Consider the following 22,742-nt stretch of genomic DNA (forward strand, 5'->3'; position numbering starts at 1 on the left):
TTAAGATATACAAATCTCACTCCGAATTTCCCACGTACCCATTCCATAGACTCATTTAAATCCCTAATTACCCTTCAGTCAGTAACCCTCCTACACATTATCACATTGATAACAATCTTTGCTTCCTTAAACTCCTTCCGTGTTGCCGTAACCACATCCCACACATCCTCAACTATGCTAGTTCCTATTCCTGCTTGCCTTACGTTATTGGTACCATCGTGGAAAATTACCACGTTCTCATTACCCACCTCCCTCCCTTCTATTTTCCTCAACATCTGTCTTAAAACAATACCTGGATAACGCTCTGACTTGGCTTCCTTTCCTTCACACACTTTCCCCACATGTCTGACAATCGAGTCACCTATGACCAGGGCCTCATCCTCCTCATTAGATCCCCTCCACTCCTGGTCACCCTTAACTTCCCTGGCGCTTGCAGAACTCACGTTCTCCTCCCACTCATTACCTTGTTCCACCTCCTTCTTCCTATCCTCTACTCTACGTTTCCCTTTCCTCTTTCCCCACCCGTCCTTCGTAACACCTCCTGATCTCCATCTCCCCTCTGCTGATCTACCTGCAGTGATTCATATCGATTCCTCACCGATTCCTCACCGATACCTCTCTTGGGCCCACTCCCTAGGGAAAAACCCGTAGTCCCCGTTTTCCTTGGCCTTAAAATATTAGCCACCTATCCTCCACAACTTCTCCCCTTCCTACCCTTCCCTCTTGCTTACGTGCTGTATCCTTTACATTCATTGAGGGAGCCCTATCTCTGTTCCTGTCCTCCGTTACAAATCTAATTTTCTCCTTCAAACTCGCTATCTCTTCCCTCATCTTCCTTAGTTCTCACTCACACCCACAGTCCTTACACTTAAAATTCCACGTATCTCACGTATGACTGTGCAGTAATCATTGCTTGACAAATATTCAGATCTGGTAAATGAAGGTTGAAAAATACAAAAACCAAATAGAAGCATATACTATTTTTGTTGTATTTCAGTCTTTACAAAATATTTAATTTTTAAAACAAAATCCATTAATTTGTTTTGTATCTTACAGTAAATGGATACAGATTGCATAATTTTCTTTTGCATCAGCTGCAGTAAAATTTATGTGTGTTATTGAAAGGTTTTACATGTTTACTTTGAGGAGCCCCAATTTTGTTTCCCGCAGACAGCCCTGGTCTCTGGTAAATACTTCAATGTGCGAACTGAGTGGCGGAGAGAGGACACGAGCCTGAAACATATTAATAAAAGAGCTTCATACAAGAAGATGCTAACGACGACAGACGTCAGAAGACAAGACGCTAGTGCAGCTGCAAAATGAGCGAAAACGATAAAGAAACATTTAATTCATCTACAACTCGAGATTTCTTCGAGGCGAATATTCCATTGGAGAAAGTTGGTCATCCCAAAATGAGAGAGTGAATGAACCAGATTTGTGTAATAGTACACATATTTAGTGGAGACGAGGTGAGGTTATCGTTTTTCTAATAAATTTATGCGTCTAATAAATTTATGCGCTTTTGTTCGTTTTCTCGTTTAGTGATATTTTGGCCTAGATAATGAATGGAAGATCTCGCATTTATTTCAAAATATTAAAGTAATAATTTATTTAACTCAAATGGTGTTAAATACCACCCCAATATTATTTCTATTGATTTCTTTTAACCACAGCCGGAAGACTAAGAGAAGGTTCTGTACCTCGAATCATCAAAGAGGGCGAATAAAGGTTATAGGAAGCTGTAAAAGATGTGAAAGTTTCAATTATTTGTGATGAAACGACTAATAAAAATGGCAATGTGTGTTTACGGTTCTAATAAAAGTGCTTAGTGTGGTGTTGATGTTGGTAGAGTTCAGAATTTATTTGTCGGGGGTGGGGGGCGGGCTGTGTGTGTGTGGGGGGGGGGAGGGCGGAAGCAGTGAAAGTTATTGACAAAGCAAACGTTACAGAATGTATTTTCTATAACTTCAGACCCAGTCCGTTACATGGGCAAGTGTATAAATGCAGTAAGAGTTTTACTTTCAGAAGGATTAGTACACATGCAGTGTTGAGCTCACAAACTAAATATAGTGGGCAGTGTGTGTACCATGGAACTTATGATTTTAACCATTGTGTTGTAGAGGCACAGTACATGATTCCCTAATTCATGAAGAGAAATCATGCATACACTCAATTCTTGAATCAGAAATATGAAGATGAACCTATTAAAGCTAACATTTTCCCTGTTCTGTCATCACCAGATGAAATTCATGGTTTAAAATTGTTGAGTACCCTGGAGAATATCTAGATGATATAGTGGACTTTGTTGAAACTGTTGAAGACCAGAATTTTGCTGTGAACTATTTTAAAGCCTTGACACCAAATGGAGTAACAATAATACATTGCCTTGCCTAGCTATTTTTCTTGTTGAGCATTGGTAGTTGTAACATTCTGCTTACATTAGAAAGCTCCAAGATGCCATTAATTCATGTTATTAAATTTAATCTTAGCGGCCTTTCAATGAGCTTTAACTTACTAGAAGGTACATATTTTTTTCGAGACAATCTCGGATAAAGTTTACGAATTACCACAGCAAATGCGGACACATTTGACATGTTCCAATCTGTAGGTAGAGCAAGCCTGAAAAAGCTGAACCACTCAATGGAGTCTCACACAGAAAAATTCGACATTTATTCTCTCAGTAAACTCTTTGACCCAAGAAACATACTGGAAGGTGACTTAGAAAATGAAGTCCGTCATCTAATGAAGCAAAGTCCATCTTACGAGAACTTTCGGCATAGACAGTGTTTCGGGATCTAATTGGTCGTTCATGTAGAGAAGGTAGAGAGAGACTGATATTCTATTTTCCCTGAAATCAGCATATGGGAATTTTTTGGAAGCTGTAGTGAAGGTTTTATGGATCCTAGTCAGTAATGTTGTTACTGAGAGTCAACGTATTATAATATAATGTTAGACACAACAGCTCTGACTCCCAGTAATATGAACCTGATGGTATCAGTCTGTTTCAGACTCTAGTGTGTAAATTATGTTCGTAGGCTAGGCCCTAATTGTTAAAATGGCAGATGCAAATTTTCCAAACACCCATACTTTGATATATGTAATATGTGTTTTCGACAGAAGCATAACCCCCATGATTCTTGTACACATGTAAAAGTAAAACAATTTTACTGCAAATATGTTATCAACTATTGCTGACAGGTGGAAATAAAATATAGTGAAATTATTGAAGAAATAAAATAAAAACAAAAATATACCGAAATGACCTCAACAAAATGAGGAAATTAGGCAAAATTTTTCACCACAGAGAGATGCCTCTAGTCATTGGAAGTAGCAAGATTTTATTGATTCCAATGCAGTGGGATAGAGTTCGGAGCTTTAAAGTGAAACGTACTGTAAAAACATGGAGCAGAAGTATTTATTGCCTCTTAAAGAGGATCAATTAGGAAAATCTTTGTTACTCTTCACCTAATCGATCGCATGAAGTTACACTTAACTCCTAAATGTAGGCATAACATTTCCTTAGAGTTCTAAGTATATGGGGTATAAAGGATAACAATCCGTCACCTGACTTTCTGGCATGACTAAGATCGGTACGATTTTCTTTAATAAAGTTGATGCTAGGTATTGCTTCGGAAAGACCGACATTCTAATGGTGACGCTAACAGTAATTAGCCTTCTGTAAGAGATATGAACTTACTGCAAGTACTTTATAAAGTTTATAGAAAGATATAAACTTTAGGTTTTGTCACACATGTGACTCACTATAGAAAAATATTCAGATAATTGCTCATTCATGTCCTAGACACAGTTCACAATACCGGACACAAACAAAATACAGGTCATTACCTCATTCATGATCACGCACGTGACAAATGAAAGAGAAGACCTGCGATGATCTTTGATTTTAAATTGGTACAACAAAAGAAGCAGCTGAAACAGCAGCAGTAATAACAAGAACTCCGCACTCGACTCGACCGATCTCAGACACCACTCAAATTAAAATTATTCTCTCACGTTTGATCATTTTTAAAACAAAGATACTTCTATTACAGGCATTTGCGCTTGTTAAGTTCTGTTGTATGTTACCCAGAATCTAAACTTCGTATCATCTTCGGCTTCCAGTATACCTCCACGTCATCTTCTGGGTGGTAGCACACTGAGTCCACGATTACTCCATCATTTTTGTCAATGATCCTATTAAATAATAATAATAATAATAATAATAATAATAATAATAATAATAATTATCATCATCATCATCATAGACATGATGTAGGCTTTGGGCTTATGCCGTGTCAAGAAAACGAGGTGAAAATCTTTACGTTTCGCAGACAACTTTGCTCCAAGTCTTCAAAAGAAAATCTCGACTGTTAGCGAGGAAGACCTGGGTTTGAATTTAAGAATGCGTAACCGTTGGTCCCTGTAAGTCGTACGCCTGCATACAACGAGCCATATGGTGACAAATTAACTTATAATCCCCCATTTCTTTTCTTATTTTGAAGTTCTAGAAACTAGTTGCAGCTTTAGAAGGAATCAAAGTTCTCTTGGAAGAACATAAAAGAGATTTTAATGTACTTATTATATCCAAAGGTACAAGTTTCTTACAGCACATTATATATTTTAAAACGCGTATATAATCTAAGGAAAATGATTGTCTGACTATATATTGTGTGTCGAAACTAATCTTGGATCTTCTCACTGATCCTCAGTACAATGACTAACATAAAAGTGAAAAATAAGTAAGGTGTGTTCATGTATAGTAACACGACCAGTACATGAAATATAATCACATATAAAGAACGACTTTTCGTAGTAGCTTCAGTCATTAGTACATCGTTATCATCGTCATGATCGACTGAGCCTTCATCATCGTCATGACAACACCCAGGAGGAGATGACCAGAACAAATGGAAGATTAATGACTAGCATTAGTTGGGATTGCAATTTCGTGTTTGTAATCATTTGGGAAACGATGAGGAGATTACGGCAAACGTAGCGTAACTTGAAGCTCGCGTCACTGTATGAAATGCGTACCACTCACGAGGGCGGAATCAATTCAGTTTGCTGTTGCAGACAGATCTGCAGCTGGCAGGCCAGAAGCCATACATTCACCACATTGCAGTTAGTCAATACAGCGTACACTGATTACTGCAATGCTCAATCTCAAAATCACTTTCATCTCCACTGGACCTTCTTTCATTTGTCACTCACCGACTGTCGCAATCTTAGGAGGAACAGAAATTTTGGACCCAAAATGTCAGGAAACTAAAAATGAAGTACCCTACTTTTACCATGTGCGGCTGTTCTTAAGAGTTACGTGGAGATATTATGTCACTCCTGTGCATCTACTTAAGGGAGGACACCCACTTCTACTTTGCTTTTTCTCGAAAGTAGCCTTTCCTAAAATTCAAATGCTCCAGAAAAACCACTTTTAACTTCATTACCTTCAAACATTGCATAAACGTGCACCTTTAACGTTGTTCATAATTTTCACTATCCATATTTGAAATGAAAGTTCCAGAAATATTTCAGTAAACGTCTAGAAAATTCAACTGTTTTAAGGTATATTGCCCACAATTAACAAAAATGATTTTTTAATTACGAGTTTTAATCAATAATGAATAGAGCATGACAAATTATTCCTTCGACTTTCTAAAACTAAACAACCACGTTTCAGACCAGACAATTAACTACAATGGTTCGCGCGCCTAGAGCATTCTGGAAATAGACGACATTTTTAAAAATTACTCCTGTCTGCCAATACTTACTTCAAGTCAACAGTTCTGAACGCAACCGATGGCTAGTCTGACTTAGAACTCTCTTTGATATGCTAGAGGAGATGGACATCGCAAGTATGATAACGGATATTCAAATAGTGTGGAATAAACCAGAGAAACTTCAAAACAATTTGTATCGTAAGAAGTAGACGGGGGAAAGTGTAGGATACATGTAGAATCGTCCTAGAGCATTTAAATTCTACGATTCGAGCAGCGTTATGATGAGAAGTAATCGTATAAAGTTATTTCACTGATAATAATTAGCAATAGTATGTACAAATAAATAACAATACTAAACATAATTGTATGCTTGTGCAGTAAATATTTTAATTATAACAAAAACAATTTATTCTGAGTTTCTGGTAATTCTGAACTAGGGGAAAGAAGTATTCTTGCCTAGTTCGAAAACCAAATTATCCTGTCTGCCATTACTTACTTAAAGTCAACAGTTCTGAACGCAACCGGTGGCTAGTCTGACTTAGAACTCTCTTTGATATGCTAGAGGAGATGGACATCACAAGTATGGTATCGGATATTCATGAACAGGTTGGAAGAACAGCAAGAGTATGTTCACAGAAGGAGATAAAGTTCAAGTATAAGGATAGGCTTAATGAAACTCTGTGTAACAATCGACTAAAATGTGATTATGTAAACTATTCAGTAGTTGGACTAGACCATGCAGACAAATGAGACACGATTGTAGTCGCAATAATAATTGCATTATTTCCTTCAGAGAAGCTTTCAGAATTTAACACCTAAAAAACGAATATAATGGAAATATCTGTGCGTTTATCTTAAAATATGTGGCTCAAAATAATCAGAGTTGAGCCAATGGCGAAAAGACAGTATTTCCACTGTAGTACCTCATAATTGACAATGTTCTAGTGTTACATACAAAGCTAGCACCAAGTGTAGAAAGTTGTATTCACATATCTCGCCGAAAGGACTACTTCGTTTCCTACTGGAGATAAACACAGAAAATTTTATAACAAAATGACGTGAAGTACACGGTATTTTATTTATAAAAATATGAGGTTTCCGAAAATGCTTGTTTACGTCCAGCTTAAAGCACTATCAACGATGTGAAAACCTCGTAAACCGGGCGAGTTGGCCGTGCGCGTAGAGGCGTGCGGCTGTGAGTTGCATCCGGGAGATAGTAGGTTCGAATCCCACTATCGGCAGCCCTGAAGATGGTTTTCCGTGGTTTCCCATTTTCACACCAGGCAAATGCTGGGGCTGTACCTTAATTAAGGCCACGGCCGCTTCCTTCCAACTCCTAGGCCTTTCCCATCCCATCGTCGCCATAAGACCTATCTGTGTCGGTGCGACGTAAAGCCCCTAGCAAAAAAAAAAAAAAAAAAAAAACCCTCGTAAACTGAAGTGAAATTCTTCGCACACTTAGTGTGCTGTCTATTTCACCGAAGCGTGTATCCTTGACAAACAACATGCAGGATTATTGAGGTCCTTCCCAATCTTTATTGTTCCTGCGATGCTAGTCTTGAGTGCACGTACCCAAGTATTTTCACCAGCATCCTTAATACAATAATCGTGCACATCCTCTTACTTCCAAGTCATTTCTGTGTCCAGGTATAGTCTGTAGAATTCTCCTTGTATTCTTCTTCTTAATCTGTTTACCCTCCAGGTTCGGTTTTTCCCTCGGACTCAGCGAGGAATCCCACCTCTACCGCCACAAGGGCAGTGTCCTGGAGCTTCAGACTTTGGGTCAGGGGATACAACTGGGGAGAATGACCAGTTACTTGCCCAGGCGGCCTCACCTGCTATGCTGAACAGGGGCCTTGTGGAGGGATGGGAAGATTGGATGGGACAGGCAAGGAAGCGGGAAGGAAGCGGCCGTGGCCTTAAGTTAGGTACCATCCCGGCATTTGCTTGGAGAGGAATTGGGAAACCACAGAAAACCACTTCCAGGATGGTTGAGGTGGGAATCGAACCCATCTCTACTCAGTTGACCTCCCGAGGCTGAGTGGACCCCATTCCAGCCCTCGTACCACTTTTTAAATTTCGTGGCAGAGCCGGGAATCGAACCCGGACCTCCGGGGGTGGCAGCTAATCACGCTAACCACTACACCACAGAGGCGGACCTCCTTGTATTCACGGAGTGAAAACCTTCCGTACACAGGCACAGGCTCTACAATATTAGGAAAATGCTCAACCGAGTCCACTGTGTATTTTTGCCATGTTCCACATTTCAATTTCTACAGATAAATGAGTTACAATCTCGTATAAAATACCGCTTCGTTCAATTGAAATTTCGAACCACAGTATATATATATACCAAATATAATTTACAATCATAACAGAAGATTGAAATGAGAGAAAGGAAGAGTGAGATCACCTAACCAACAGAAACTTGATGAGCAATTGGCAAAAATGAATATAGGTTAGACGATACATGCTACATATGTCAGACAAATATATTGCAACGGTTTAGTGTATAGTATTTTATATCTTTACATTTTCGCCATTCGATATGTTTTTCATTTGTTGTTTATTTTACTTCTCATAAATTTTGGTATTTTCCATAGTATATTGTCACTTAGATAACAGCCATTACTCTCACCTTATTTATATCTATATGTTTATAAAACTAAACACAAGATATTTAATTGTCTGTAACTAAGCAGCACTGTGTGTTAGGAATTCTAACCAAACCTCTGCAACCTATCGCAATCTACTGCAAGGACAAAAATAGTTCTTTGGAAAAAAAAAAAGTCCTTTCATCGTGTGGAACTGTGCGGACTTCATCAAACAGTAGCAAAGTGGGTTAATTCAGGAGGTTGAAGTGTTTCATATTACAGTAACAAGAGTGTATCCTGAAGGGGACTACAGCAGGAGATTACTCCATGATGGTAACCAACCTTCTGTAAAGAGAAGGAAATTACAACTGATCACGGTAACGTACACTCAGGTGTCCTGCTGCAGTTCTTCAAAATGATAGAAGTCAATGACACAGAATTGTCTAAACTGCAAACATCTTTAAATGTCATCGACCTTATCAGGTGAGTGCGGTGGACTCTGTAGCTGTAAGGTTATTATTGTAAATATTGTAATAATAATAATAATAATAATAATAATAATAATTTTATTTGGTTTACGTAACACTAACTACTCTTTTACGGTTTTCGGAGACGCCGAGGTGCCGGAATTTAGTCCCGCAGGAGTTCTTTTACGTGCCAGTAAATCTACCGACACGAGGCTGACGTATCTGAGCACCTTCAAATACCACCGGACTGAGCCAGGATCGAACCTGCCAAGTTGGGGTCAGAAGGCCAGCGCCTTAACCGTCTGAGCCACTCAGCCCGACAATGTAAATATTGTAATGTATGCCTTGTTTTTAGTATAAATAGTAAGAAACAGTAAAAGTAAAATGAAATATTACTTTTTTTTAATCGAAAATTTTTGAACTACGAGATCCATCCAATAAGTAACAATGACATCACACCAAATATTGAAATGTTAAATAAAGGCTATTTCCTGTACACAAATACTTAAAAACACAATATTTATTATTTTTACAACTGTTTATACCAAAAACAAGACATATATTACAATATTTACAATAATAACCTTACAGATACAGCGTCCACCGCACTCACAGTATCACTGTGACTCATCGACTAGTTGGCGAACAGAAGGCCAGTGATACAACGTCAAAGCTATTCAGCCAGGCTATCATTTTCTAGTTTCCACTGTATGATGAAAGACAGTGCCAGAGGTGACAGCCGTAAAGTATGTACTGAACCGACGTATTTCAAGATGAACCAAGCACGATGTAACAACGTTGGCAATGCAGTTCGTAAATACGCGTTCTCGTACTATCGTAGGTGAATGATACAGGTAGAAATACAGTAGATCGTGTTAAGCATGCTAGTGTAACAGAGCATCACGGAAGAGACAACTTAATGTGGAATGGTGTGCAATGAGGCCACACTGAATAAGGTTAGCGCAATAGCAAGCCAATCTGATTCGCAATCAGTAAGTTCTGTAAAACTGATTGGGAACATCGTACGTCGAGTCTCTTGCATACAAATCCTCAACTTAAAATTCCAACCACACAGAGGAAGCAGACACCTAGCGACACGAACCAAGTTTCAATCCCAGGGATATCTGAAAGTTCTCAAGCCATTTGATAGCGTTACCTTACTGTACTTGGCATTGCAAATCTACTGCTCCACAGACTAAACTAGTTATACAAGACTGGTGACTCCTGATCTCGTACAAAAAATGTTCCTTGAATCAATATTCCAAGAAAAGATTATTTCTCTGAACCAGACAGACTCATGATCCAAAGTTCGTGGGTTCAACCCGGCCCGAGGTAACCAATTCTGAAGGGCAGCAAATATATTGACATTCCGTTTTATAATGATTAACAGAATATAGTCCCGAAAAAAAATCTTACGATGTGTACGGTAGAAATCCTCTTCAATGCTTTACACATAATAATAATAATAATAATAATAATAATAATAATAATAATAATAATAATAATAATAATAATAGATTTACTGGCACGTAAAAGAACTCCTGCGGGACTAAATTCCGGCACCTCGGCGTCTCCGAAAACCTTAAAAACAGTCAGTGGGACGTAAAGCCAATAACATTATCTATAACTTATACTGACATATATGACGGACTATAATTTATTATTATCAATCCCTTTGGTGTAGAGAAAGCGTCCTTGTCTTTTACTCCGAGGTCCTGGGTTCATTTTCCAGACAGTTCAAAGATTTTAATACTGGACTGACGTAGCCTATAGAGCGGGATTCACTTGATATTTTCTCAAGGTCTTAGTTACAGGAAGAAAACGCACAGTGAGACGATGGCGATACTGATCTAGCATACATAGAAGAGCTTGGTTGTCATGCTTACAATGGTGTCAGGTATTTGTTGACACTTATTCCCAGCCCAAAAACATATACATGTTAACAGTGCAGTAATACTTTTGTTTCTATGTCCCGATAACTTCTTTTACGCTTTTTCCGGAACACTAAATATAAAATAGAGGAACCTGGAAACAGTGGAGGTAATATCAAACTCAGTGGGTTCCAATTCGCTAGTTTACACCGAAAATTTTTGGTCTGACGGAACTACTGTCTCATCCTGTTGATGTTGATATGCAGTGGTCTGAGAGGAAACGTGATAATTCATTGAACTGTATTAGTGATAATATCATCGTCGACAATCACTCATGATAGGTGTGATAGTCTTCCTACCGGTTGGTCTTCACGAGCCTGATCAGCCCGATTCCAGATAAACACACTCCAGTAGTAACAAACATAATAATATCGAGGTCCTATCTAGTTACTGCGGTCTGCGGTGCAGAGTCGAAAGGGTGTCCACTGCTGGATCATAGGTCTACAGTTCTGCATTCGTAAGACCGAGAGGAGTTAGCAGTTCCTAGTTTAGGCCAGGCCGTGCCCAGCACACCACTGTTAAAAATATGCTTGGCCTGAGAGACGGCGTTATCGTCTAGGAGGCTCTCCGTATCCTATCTGGATATGAAGTAACTGCCCCCCCCCCCTCGTAGTTACTGGTTAGTTTTCCTTAGGACTTCTCTCGTTGTGCGTTATTCTGCTGTTACACAATGCCTCTGTCAATCAACTCCTTCTACTCCTTAGTAGTAGTCGCGTCTTTAGGTCGGACGATCCACGAAGCATGTTTCCCACTTGTCAATATTGCTGTTGCACTGATTTAAGGAGTAATATCAGCAACAGCAACAACAAGAACAACGTAAAATACGGTGCACTGCTTTGTAGCAGCCAGCGTTAATTGTAAGTGATGCATGCCTGTCCTCTGTTGTACTAGAACTGTAATGGGCGATCAGAAAGTTTCCGTTCGACGGCCGTACAGTCCTGAATTAGGATGCCAATCAGGCAAAATAGCCGTGAGCATTGAGGCACTCATCCCACCGACCCACCAGGTTGAAGATCCCCGTGTGTTAAAACACCGTGTCCTGCTGCGTGAAGAAGACAGTAACTACCTGCTGCGCATCATCGTCCGACAGGAAGCGTCGACCGTTCAAGGCCTTTCTGAGGGGACCGAAGGCGTGATAATCGCATAGTCCTCATCCACCACCCACTTGTGGTTGTCCGTAATAGATGAGACTGGCTACTCAGATCGACCGGCGGCTTGTCTCGAAACGCGACTCGCACGGAACTTGGTGCACCATACCACAACGGTCGTTTTCGACAGATATGCTGCCCCATACACAGTCTTCATTATCCGACGGATGTCCACCGGTGTTTGTCCTTCAGCCGCCACGAACAGAACTATAGCACATTGGTCCTGTTTGGACGCATTTGGTAATAACATTTCCATAGTTCACGTGGCCGCATTCAACGCACGCACCTCGGCACGACGCGACTGCCACACTAATCCCTTTGCCTACATGTCCGTGCGTATATACCCGCATCAGAGTTGCGCTACGTTGCATGTCCGCTGCAGCAACGCCCTCAAACGGAAACTGTTTGATCACGCCTTATATTTTGATATGATGATGTAATATTCAGAACTCCCTTATACGAGGTAGCAATCGGGCAGTAGTCTTTGGACCAATAGAGGGTGAAGTTTCACGAGACTTAAGCTCTACGATATGTTTGATTCTCGTTATAATATGAACTATTTTCTTTTTAATTCAGTTTCATTAAATCGTCGTCGATAATGTGTAGATGAAAGTGTTGTATTTCCTCACATTGATTTCCCCTCCAGCTTAGCTACGGAGGATTTAAATTTTGATATGAGAATGGCTTGGAAGCCCGACGGAGCACGTTCCGTATCATCGGAAGGAAAACGATGAAACGAATCCTCAGGCCTATCAACAGCGGAGAAAAGTGAAGCAGAGGAAATAGTAATAATAATAATCGTATGGCCTCAGCTACCGTGTGCAGACATTTTAATTTGATGCCATCTGGCTGTCTACTCGTCAATTTCGACGTTCCGTTTTACTTTATGCCCACTAGATGGCAGACCGAGTAAATCGACTCTCTCTTGGGCGTGTATGGCTGAGATTTCATTAATTTTGTCGGGTAAACACCAAATGTGTCACCAGAGATCTTTTGTATGCCGACATCGTGGATTGTCGATGGACTATTTTTTTCGCCCTTTTAAAATGCGACTACCTCTGCCGGGTTTGAACCCGCTATTTTGGGATCCGGAGGCCAACACTCTACCACTGATCACAGAGGCAGTTAGAGGAAACAGTAGGATATATACAGTATATATAACGTGACGGACAGATACCGGATCACTATGATCCTGACAGGCGAGAAGCAGATGGAATCAATGGGAGGTCATGTGGCGAGGATACCCGCAAAGGCAATGTCTAGAACTTTGTTGAAGGGAATTAAAAAGAAAAAGAAAGGATGCCACGGGAAAGGCCTAAACCAGTTGGGCGTCACGCGAGAATGGAAGAGAGGAGAATAATAATAATGTTACTGGATTTACGTCCTACTACCTACTTTTACGGTTTTTGGAGACGCTGAGGTGCCGGAATTTAGTCCCTCAGGATTTCTATTACGTCCCAGTAAATATACCTATACGAGTCTGACGTATTTGAGTACCTTCAAATACCACCGGACTGAACCAGGTTCGAAACTGCCAAGCTGGGGTCAGAAGGCCAGCGCCTCAACCGTCTGTGCCACTCTGCCCGGTAAGAGGGGGAGGGGGATGACTAGCTCAGCAGGCATGGAAGCAAGCTATAAGCCAGCACTTGGTCTTAAGGGCTGGCGATCGAAGAATGACGATGACGATAATGATGATTAGAATGGGAGGAAAACACAGAAACGTAGTCAGACGACGGTCGCTAAGTTTCTAACCTTAGCCCCTATTAACTGGTATAAATATTCATGTCAAAATGATAACCATCAGATTATCTGACAGACTTCACATGCACTAAGTTTCATGTTTATGGATGAAGCCCGAAGCCCATAAAATACAACAAGAAGAACAACAATCACTTCTGTTGCTACTTGAAAGCAATCAGCTAACGATGAACCCCATGACCGAGAAAAAAGCCTCTGAATAAAAATCGATTATCCTTAACTGTTCTTACATTCAGAATGAATCATACGAATTAGGGTGAATAATGATAAGATTTTCGATTAAGACGTGAGACAACAAAACATCTCTGTGTCACGTATCAAGCAAAATGTTCTTCCGTTTATTTCTTATTGCGAAATATTTTACAAGCATGTGAAAAAATCCTCATTTCAAAGAAGATGACAGTACTGTAAGGAATATGTAACCCGACATTTTTATTATTGATATTTGTTGTTACCAGAGAAAGAATATCGGGAATATCTGCCACTTCATTAATTATGGATTTTCCATACATGCTTAATTCTCAACACTCTGGTATTGCAATAAAGTGAAACAGAACAAGCTTAATCTTCGGATGGGTTAATTAGTAGCATGTATGATTTACTCTGAAGCGACTCAATTGACCTTGTCCATCTGTAATGCAGCTAATAAGGTTTCTCATCACAACCTAACAGAAGAATAATCAGATAATAAAGTTACCCACGGTACATATGACCAGAAATGTAAGTTACGGGTGATGGCCCATTGATCGATCTACAGGCTGTCTAGATAATCTATTAGTGATAATTTCGAGGTTGACCGAACCGAATAGCCGTAATATCGGCGATAATAGAGGAGGGCTAACAGGCTAGAATCAATCTCATTTCGCAAATGAAATTACAGGGATAAGACATTCAATTCAAGGGCTAGCTATCTACCTACATCCACTAACACTGTTATACAGGAAAACAACATGTGTTCACAATAAGGGAATGCGCATCACTATATGGCAGACTTTTATTATTCATTTGCAGCAGCAGTGTATACAAACGTCCACACAACGTACTAATTTCAAACACGAACACCGAGAGCAAGGCAATGGTGACTGAAAGATCCCCCTTGCTTGCCAACTTCAGATTCGTGAAGAAACCTGGATTTGATATGTTGATAACATTGTATCAAGAAAGGGGACTAAGAAGTAGACATACATACATACACATATGTGTCATTCAAAAAGAAAGGAGGCGGTGGCGATAAAATGAAAACCGCTGAAAGGATCGTAAAGCAATTGCCTGTGGAAGAAGGTTCGATTTCTATAAGAGCGCTTAGGTCTTAATCTCGCCCCTGGAAGGACACGGGTGCATACCACGTGACGACAGAGCGAGCACGCGCACCCGTTGATCGTCCACTACACCCAGTCGTGCTGACAACAGTGACATGGAAGTTTAAAAAAAAGCAAAGGGGTGCAGAGCGTTTCCTGACAGAAGAAGGAGTGAGGGGAACGAAAATTCATCGAAGAATGGCATAAGTGTAGGGAGAACACTGCATGCCCGTTGCAAGTGTCAAATAGTGGCACAAGCGATTCAGGGAAGGACGGATGTCGTTGGCCGATAATGCACTGTCTGGAACGCCTCACCGCATTACCAATGCCATTGTCCAGTAGGTGGATGCCCTTATTATGCAAGACCGGTGAGTTACGGTAGCAGCCATTGCCGCAGCAAAGGTCGGAGCGAACGTCGGAACTGTTCAAGCCAACATTAAGGACAGATTGAAATTTCGCTAAAAGTTCGCCCAATGGGTGCCTCACAGTATTCAACCAGCACAGGAAGCACGCCGAATGGACATCTCCCTTGATTACATGATGCACTATGCCAAGGAAGGGGATGAGTTCCTGTCACGAGTCGTCGCTGGAGACGATACATGGTGTCATCACTTCGAACTCGAGTCAAAACGACAAAGACTCCTGTTGAAGCATGAAGGGTCACCGCGACGCTAAAAAGACCAATATAAAGAAGGCTCTGAGAGGCAAACGATTTACCTCGGATGACGACGTCAAGCAGTACGTTTGGAACTGGTTCAAAACGCAGCCCCAGCAATTTTACGAGACGGCCATTCACCGCCTTGTGTCGCAGTGGGACAAGTGCCTCAACAGTGCTGGGCAATACTTTTGAAATAAAGGTATAGGTTTTCATTTTATACCCTCCGGCTCGTTTGTTTTTGAATGGCCCTTATACATGCAAACATATATCTGCCGAGCTGGCTTTCTGGCTTTCTGAGCCCTGGCAGGTTCGATCCTGGCTCAGTACCCTGATATCTGAAGGTGCTCAAATATGACAAATATGTAGATTTACCGGCACGTAAAAGAACTCCCGCGGAACCAAATTCCTGCCCTCGGCGTCTCCGAAAACCTTAAAAACAGTCTGTGGGACGTAAAGCCAATAACATTATCTATAACTTATACTGAAAGAGTTTACTAAAATAGCTTTGGAAAATCCGTTCGTCCGTCCGTCCGTTCTAGTGGACTGATTTGCTTCATTCTTGTTTTATTCTCTCCGGAATAACCTGCCGGTGAATCATAAGGCATTAATATATCTCCAAGTTCAGCCATATGTGAGTAATGATAAAATTAAAATCCTTAAATGATCACTTCAATAACTGCAGGCGAAGGCTTACGCTAACCCGCAATACATTCTGTACTTAGGAGGTTGCTAAGCGATAGACACTTTCATTAATATTCTGATATACGTGATTTTCATCCTTACTAACGTCATTGTATGCAGTCTTCATTGATTACTACCTGTCAAGCTAGAGAGTATACACTTCCTATGTGCATGGAAGAATATTATTCTGTGCTATGTACTCTTTGATTCTCTGTCCTCTCCAGCTTCCTAATATATTCAACAGATGGCAGAACTTTCCTAATAACTTACATGCTGCTAACAGAAAACATTACCATACACACAGACGGGAAGGCATCAAGTCGACTAGCCTCCTGTATCACCATTACCAGTAATAAAGCGCAAGGACAACCTCTTGAAAAAGTGAGTGTCTACTTACTTTTTTGTAGCAGAGCGTGGTTCAAACCAGTATTTAGTCACGACCAATTGTGCGTTGCACTATCTCGGGCAAGATCGTTTGAAAATATTAAGATCCAGATACGCTCGAATTGTCGAAGCACAGTGAATACTGCATGGAATGAAGTGTTATAAACTACATTACGAATGAATTAGTTCTTCTGTGCCGGTATTACATGTTCAAAAAACTATTGGAAAGGTCAGGCAAAACAATATTACTGCTCCGACATGCCCATTTAGACGAATTATCTGACCTATTTTTAACGAATTCTGCGGAGCAGGACGTGTCCACTAGATATTAAACGAATTTCAACGTACATACAGTATATTCATAGCTAAGAAATAGCCAAATATTAACCAAAGGATTACTTGAGCACATGCAACATTTCAAGTGCCCTGAACTTAAGAATATATTTTGGTCTATTTATCTCCATGACTTCTTGCATCTTAATACAAGTATGGATTTATGTAAATACTGAAGTACTCGTTATTCATTCTCACATTCATCCGTTCATTCATACAGTTTGGCTTAACATTTAGGAGGAAATCCCGGCAAGATCATTTAAAAGAGGCTAACGTCGTGCATTTCCTAACATTCAACGAGAGAATTCCCTAACCTGGCACCAGACACGGAATTAATTTTTTACACTGATGTACAATTTATGGGTATAGCAAGAGAGTAGTGTAATGCTGATAAGTGGAGGAGAGGTAGCTAAGATCTGAGATAAGATACTGCATGGTTGCTTCATTTGAAAGTTGGAAAATAATAATAATAATAATAATAATAATAATAATAATAATAATAATAATAATAATAATAATAATAATAATAATAAAAATAATGCTACTTGCTTTACGTCCCACTAACTACTTTTACGGTTTTCGGAGACGCCGAGGTGCTGGAATTTCGTCCCGCTGGATTTCTTTTAAGTGCCAGTAAATCTACCGATACGAGGCTGACATATTTGAGCACCTTCAAATATCACCGGACTGAGCCAGGATCGAACCTGCCAAGTTGGGATCAGAAGGCCAGCGCCTCAACCGTCTGAGCCACTCAGCCCAGCAAAGTTGGAAAATGTGTGCAGCAATGTGTAAATATCACATTTGCTTAATCGTCAATCAGCCGAGTGTCTTGTGTCATGAGTAGTGTACTTTAATGTAAAAATTAGTTGAAACGGATGCCAGAGTTCATTGCTTTCTGCAGTTTCGTTGTTTGTTCCTCGGTGGCGTCAACTAACACACCATCACCATAGTTGAGTATGGTTAACACGAGCGTCCCAATTAATTTTATTTTCATAGTGTGTGCGTGTAAGAAGACTGCTGAATTCTAAGTGGGTGAAGCGAAGCATATACTTTCTTACAAGTGTAGTTACTTGTTCATTCCAGTCTAAGGTTCCATTTTCAATGATGCGAAGGCTTTTCACATACTTTTGTTCTTCTCTCATCGCTTGTCTTCTTGTGAACCCACCAGGTTTTCATCCTTTCGGGGTGTGTTTTCTTCCATGCATCAAAATGGATATGCTTCAGTCGAGTTGGGACTTTTTCTTGATGAACCTGTCTAAGTTTGTGTTTGAGTGGTGCTCGGAGTTGAATGTTTGTTTCTGTGATTCAATATTTTAAAAGATCCTGATCGATCTCCACCAAACAAGGAGGAGTCGTTTGAGGCTTCTGAAGTAGGATAGCAAACTGTTACTGATTCTTTCAGCTGGCAATCTGAAGAGGTGAGCGCAAAAAGTTATCCTTCTTTTCCGAATTACGCCTGATATCTTTTCGGTTTGGGTGTACATTTCTAAGTTGCTCCGAAGTCCGTAAATACCATATTTGAGGTTGGGACCAAGATTTTTAGGATAATCCTCCTTTCCTTAATTGACAGCTTTTCAAGCAAGCTATGTGTTCGAAATGTTAAATATTTTACTGCATATACTGCTTCAGGTCTAATTACAATTTGATAATATCTAATATTTGCATTTCGAGATATGGACATTTTTTGATATGTTTCTTAGTAAGTCGGACATATTATTATTATTATTATTATTATTATTATTCTGGATTGATTTTTGAAATGTAACGGCAGATTCTTGTCCCAGGTTGGTCTTCCGAAAATTTGGGGATTCATCCAAGAATAGAAAAAAACCATGACGCAAGTATACAACTTTAAAATCCATTTTATAATGTCTTTAAAATAATTATAATTATAATTCCATAACCTGGGACCAGACACTTGGAATGAATGGTTTACACTGATGTACAATTTATGGGTATAGTAAGGGAGTAGTGTAATGCTGATAAGTGGAGGAGAGGTAGCTAACATCTGAGATAAGATACTGCATGGTTGCTACATTCATTGCGTCTTTCATGATGATGATAGAGATGGCTGTGAATTTAGTTTTCAAGAACGAATTTCGCTTCTAGGTGAAAACAGCAGACAATAAACGACTTATTAATTAATACATTTTTAAGCCGTGCGACGTAAATCATAAGGGAAATGTAATAGTTATAAATGTCTTTGTGCAGAAAAGTCAGATAGTAGCGGAATATGCAGCTTCTAAATTTATTCCCCTGAAGTCGAAGAGAACATACTCTACGCAGTGTGATAAGTTTATAGAATGATGCTGGAAGGAAATCTCACTGTTTTACGCACAAGTGTTTTATTTATAAGTGTTTAAAGGACTTACGTTATACACTGTCGAAGTAAAAATATGTTTATGATATTCGCACTTTTCTAGAGAACACCTATGAATCGTGTACTGAAAATATTGTGTAAATGTAAAGTAATTATTTATATAGTTTGCCTAATTTCGTTGCCGCAAATGTCTCACCTGGAACTGTTCTTAATTATCTCGCCCGTGAAGCAACATGAAGCAGCTCATTAATAACATCACTATATTTTCATCAATTGACGTGGACGGATGATGGATCACAGGTAAATCCGCCATATCTAATGGGATTCATGTATCACAGGGTTTAGCGCTCAGGTCACACAAGCTATTGCTTTAGCCCTTACACCTCATATCACAAGCGAACAATGAGCCAGCTCCATTCGCAAAATAATGCTGATACGATCATCTTACTAACGTTAGGGTGAGAACCAGGTTATGTATCTCCCAATAAACTACACTTAAGAGAATTCAAAGCAAAGATTATGTGGGACCATTCTTCATATGCATTCGTAGTGGAATTACTTCATCCCCCTTCAATCAATCAATACTGATGTGCATTTAAGGCAGTCGCCCAGGTGGTAGATTCCCTATCTACCTTCAGAGATGTTAAAGGAAGGACACTCACAAATAGGCCTACTTGAACTTGATATGATTACACATCTAAATGTAAGCTGTCAGCTATAAAGAACATGAAAATTCACAGCCTGCTTCCAATCATTCGACCGGGTCAGGAATGAAATGAAGCCCACATCTAGCGGCGAGAATACGAAATGTGCCGGCTGCCGAAGCGGCCACTTGATCGGAAATCATCTCTTCATAAGATGCGATAATATGATTAAGCTGACAAATTTGACTTTGTGAATGATATGTTCACAAATGTGAACACAACTTTTGTTAGCAAACGGGAGACGGTATACGCATATGCATAGCATTTAGAGGGACACATATACTATGCAATTCACACGTTAACCTGGCAGACAGGATTATAAATTTGAAGAAAACTTTACATATTCTTCAGATGTTGTTCTGGAAATTGTTTCCAAACCGAGAATACCCAATAACCAACTGAGTAATTCATACCGTAGCAAACGTCAGAGGAACCATGAATCAATCGCAAATATTCAAAGACTTTTGGACAAATATTAAGTTAAATTTAGACATGTAGGCGCAGTTTATAGATAATAGCACTTTCGAACACATTTATTGGGACCAGTTTGGATATGAGAAATTTAAATTGCAATACCCAGATATATATTGTGAACGTGCTGTACTCGCGTTCTCGTCCCGAGGTGTACCTCCATGGGCTGCATGTAACATTTTAAACACATACCAGCCCTCCCGACAATCTTAAGTCTTTGGCAGTAACGGCAATCGAACGCAGGCCTCCAGGGACGGCAGCTAATAGCACTAACCATTACTCTACAGAAACGGACTTCTCATAGATGTTAGAACGTCAACAGAAACGACGACTTGCATGTACAGATTTATCAGCGATGTAGAAAACTCCAACCATCTCGTGAAGGTTTAGAAATTTTGATTGGAGAATATACTATAGAAAGTGCTAAGAGATTATTCCATGTTCCTGACTACGTTCTCGTTTACGGAGCTTACCACCATATGTGCAGCATTCTCACGCTTCGCACCAACCACATTAGTATGCAGTTACACACGCTGTGTATACTGATGGCTATCAACTATTAGACAAATTTACAGCGTGATGAAGAACGTATTGTTAGTGTATTGATTACCTCTTCGTCTTCAGACTACACTAAGGAGTCATTAATAGGGGCTTAACAGCGGGCGCTTGGTAGGCCAAGGACTACCATGGCTGTTGTGCCATTGGTTGTTCATGTAATTCCTGACAATTGTACTTGTTTTTTTGCAAATGGCTTTACGTCGCACCGACACAGATAGGTCTTATGGCGACGATGGGGCTGGAAAAGAATAGGAGTTGGAAGGAAGCGGCCGTGGCCTTAATTAAGGTACAGCTCCAGCATTTCCCTGGTGTGAAAAAGGAAACCACGGAAAATCATCTTTAGGATTGCCGACAGTAGGATTCGAACCCACTATCTCTCGGATGCAAGCTCACACGCCCCTAAGCGCACGGCCAACTCGCCCGGTCCTGACAATTGTAGACATATGAAACTATACTGAATATTCAACAAATCATTATAGCCATGCAAATAAATAATCAATTCAAAGAATTTGTATTCCATCATTATGCGAACTTTAGTAATAGCGTAAACTATTTAGCCCAGTGGAATTCAAGATGAATTGCACATTATCTTGGAACCATGGACATCTAAGGATGCGCTTAAAAATAAAAGTAGAGGGACAATGATAATCGCTACCACAGTCCCGATTACAGGATTCCAGAATATCCTCATATTTATACGGACTGAGGCAATCAATTAACCGGGATTCAAACGTCTCGTGTGGGCTGTAATCCGAAGGCTTAATCGGTCCATTCGTTATTGAAGGTACAGCCACGTCCATGAATAAATAAAAGCCAAAAACATGTTATTTTGCGTGTATAGTTACAGTTCATGAGATATGGAAGACACAGCTTCTGAATCCCTGACCTAATACGCACTGAATATTTCTGTAAACAAAGTAGATTACTACGTTTCTAATAATAATAACAATAATAATAATAATATGGCTTAAGTTACAGAACTGATAACCTTCTTAAGTACTGCCATATAGGTAGCCTGTCTTACCAATTTCTACATTCCGATGGTGCTGCTGTCTAGCAACGAAAGCGGGGAACACTACCTCACGGTTTCTATGGCCGAGCTAGTTTTGCCGGATTTCGGTGAGTGCCTCACCAGAAATCTACAGCATGTGGACAACATAGCCGAATTTATGATCCTGAGTCCGACACTCTACCACTGATCCATAGAGGCAGCTTATTTCCTACAAAGATAATTAGAGATGTAAACAGTATAAATATCCATAATTGCTCTTTTTTTCTTTTCAGGAAGGCTTTGATGGCAGCATAAGCCAAAATAATGTTGGTGATTTTGCCTTGAAGTTTTAAGCACAGGCTACTCAAAAATCAGAAAAATAAGCCAAAGAAACAGCAAACGTGTTATCATCAATTGCATCGTAAAGTTCATTTTTCCCTCGACTCATGAAAGATATTTCTATTTCAGACTTCAGCTCATACAACCGAGCTAACATGTCTAATAATAAAATAATTCAAATAAGATTGATTTAACGCAGTTCATATTACAGACGCATTAATTATATTGACGATATCTTCCTTGAGGCAATGTTTTGGCCGTCAAGCACCCTGTGAATTTCCCAGTGAGCTCCAATGATGTTGGAATTTTTATCTTTGGCCGGATGAGAAATCCACAACAAAAACATATACACCGATGTCAGAAAAAACATCAGAAGCTTTTAATGTTGTT

The sequence above is a fragment of the Anabrus simplex genome, chromosome 1, assembly GCF_040414725.1.
Source record: "Anabrus simplex isolate iqAnaSimp1 chromosome 1, ASM4041472v1, whole genome shotgun sequence".
In the NCBI taxonomy this organism is placed as follows: domain Eukaryota; kingdom Metazoa; phylum Arthropoda; class Insecta; order Orthoptera; family Tettigoniidae; genus Anabrus; species Anabrus simplex.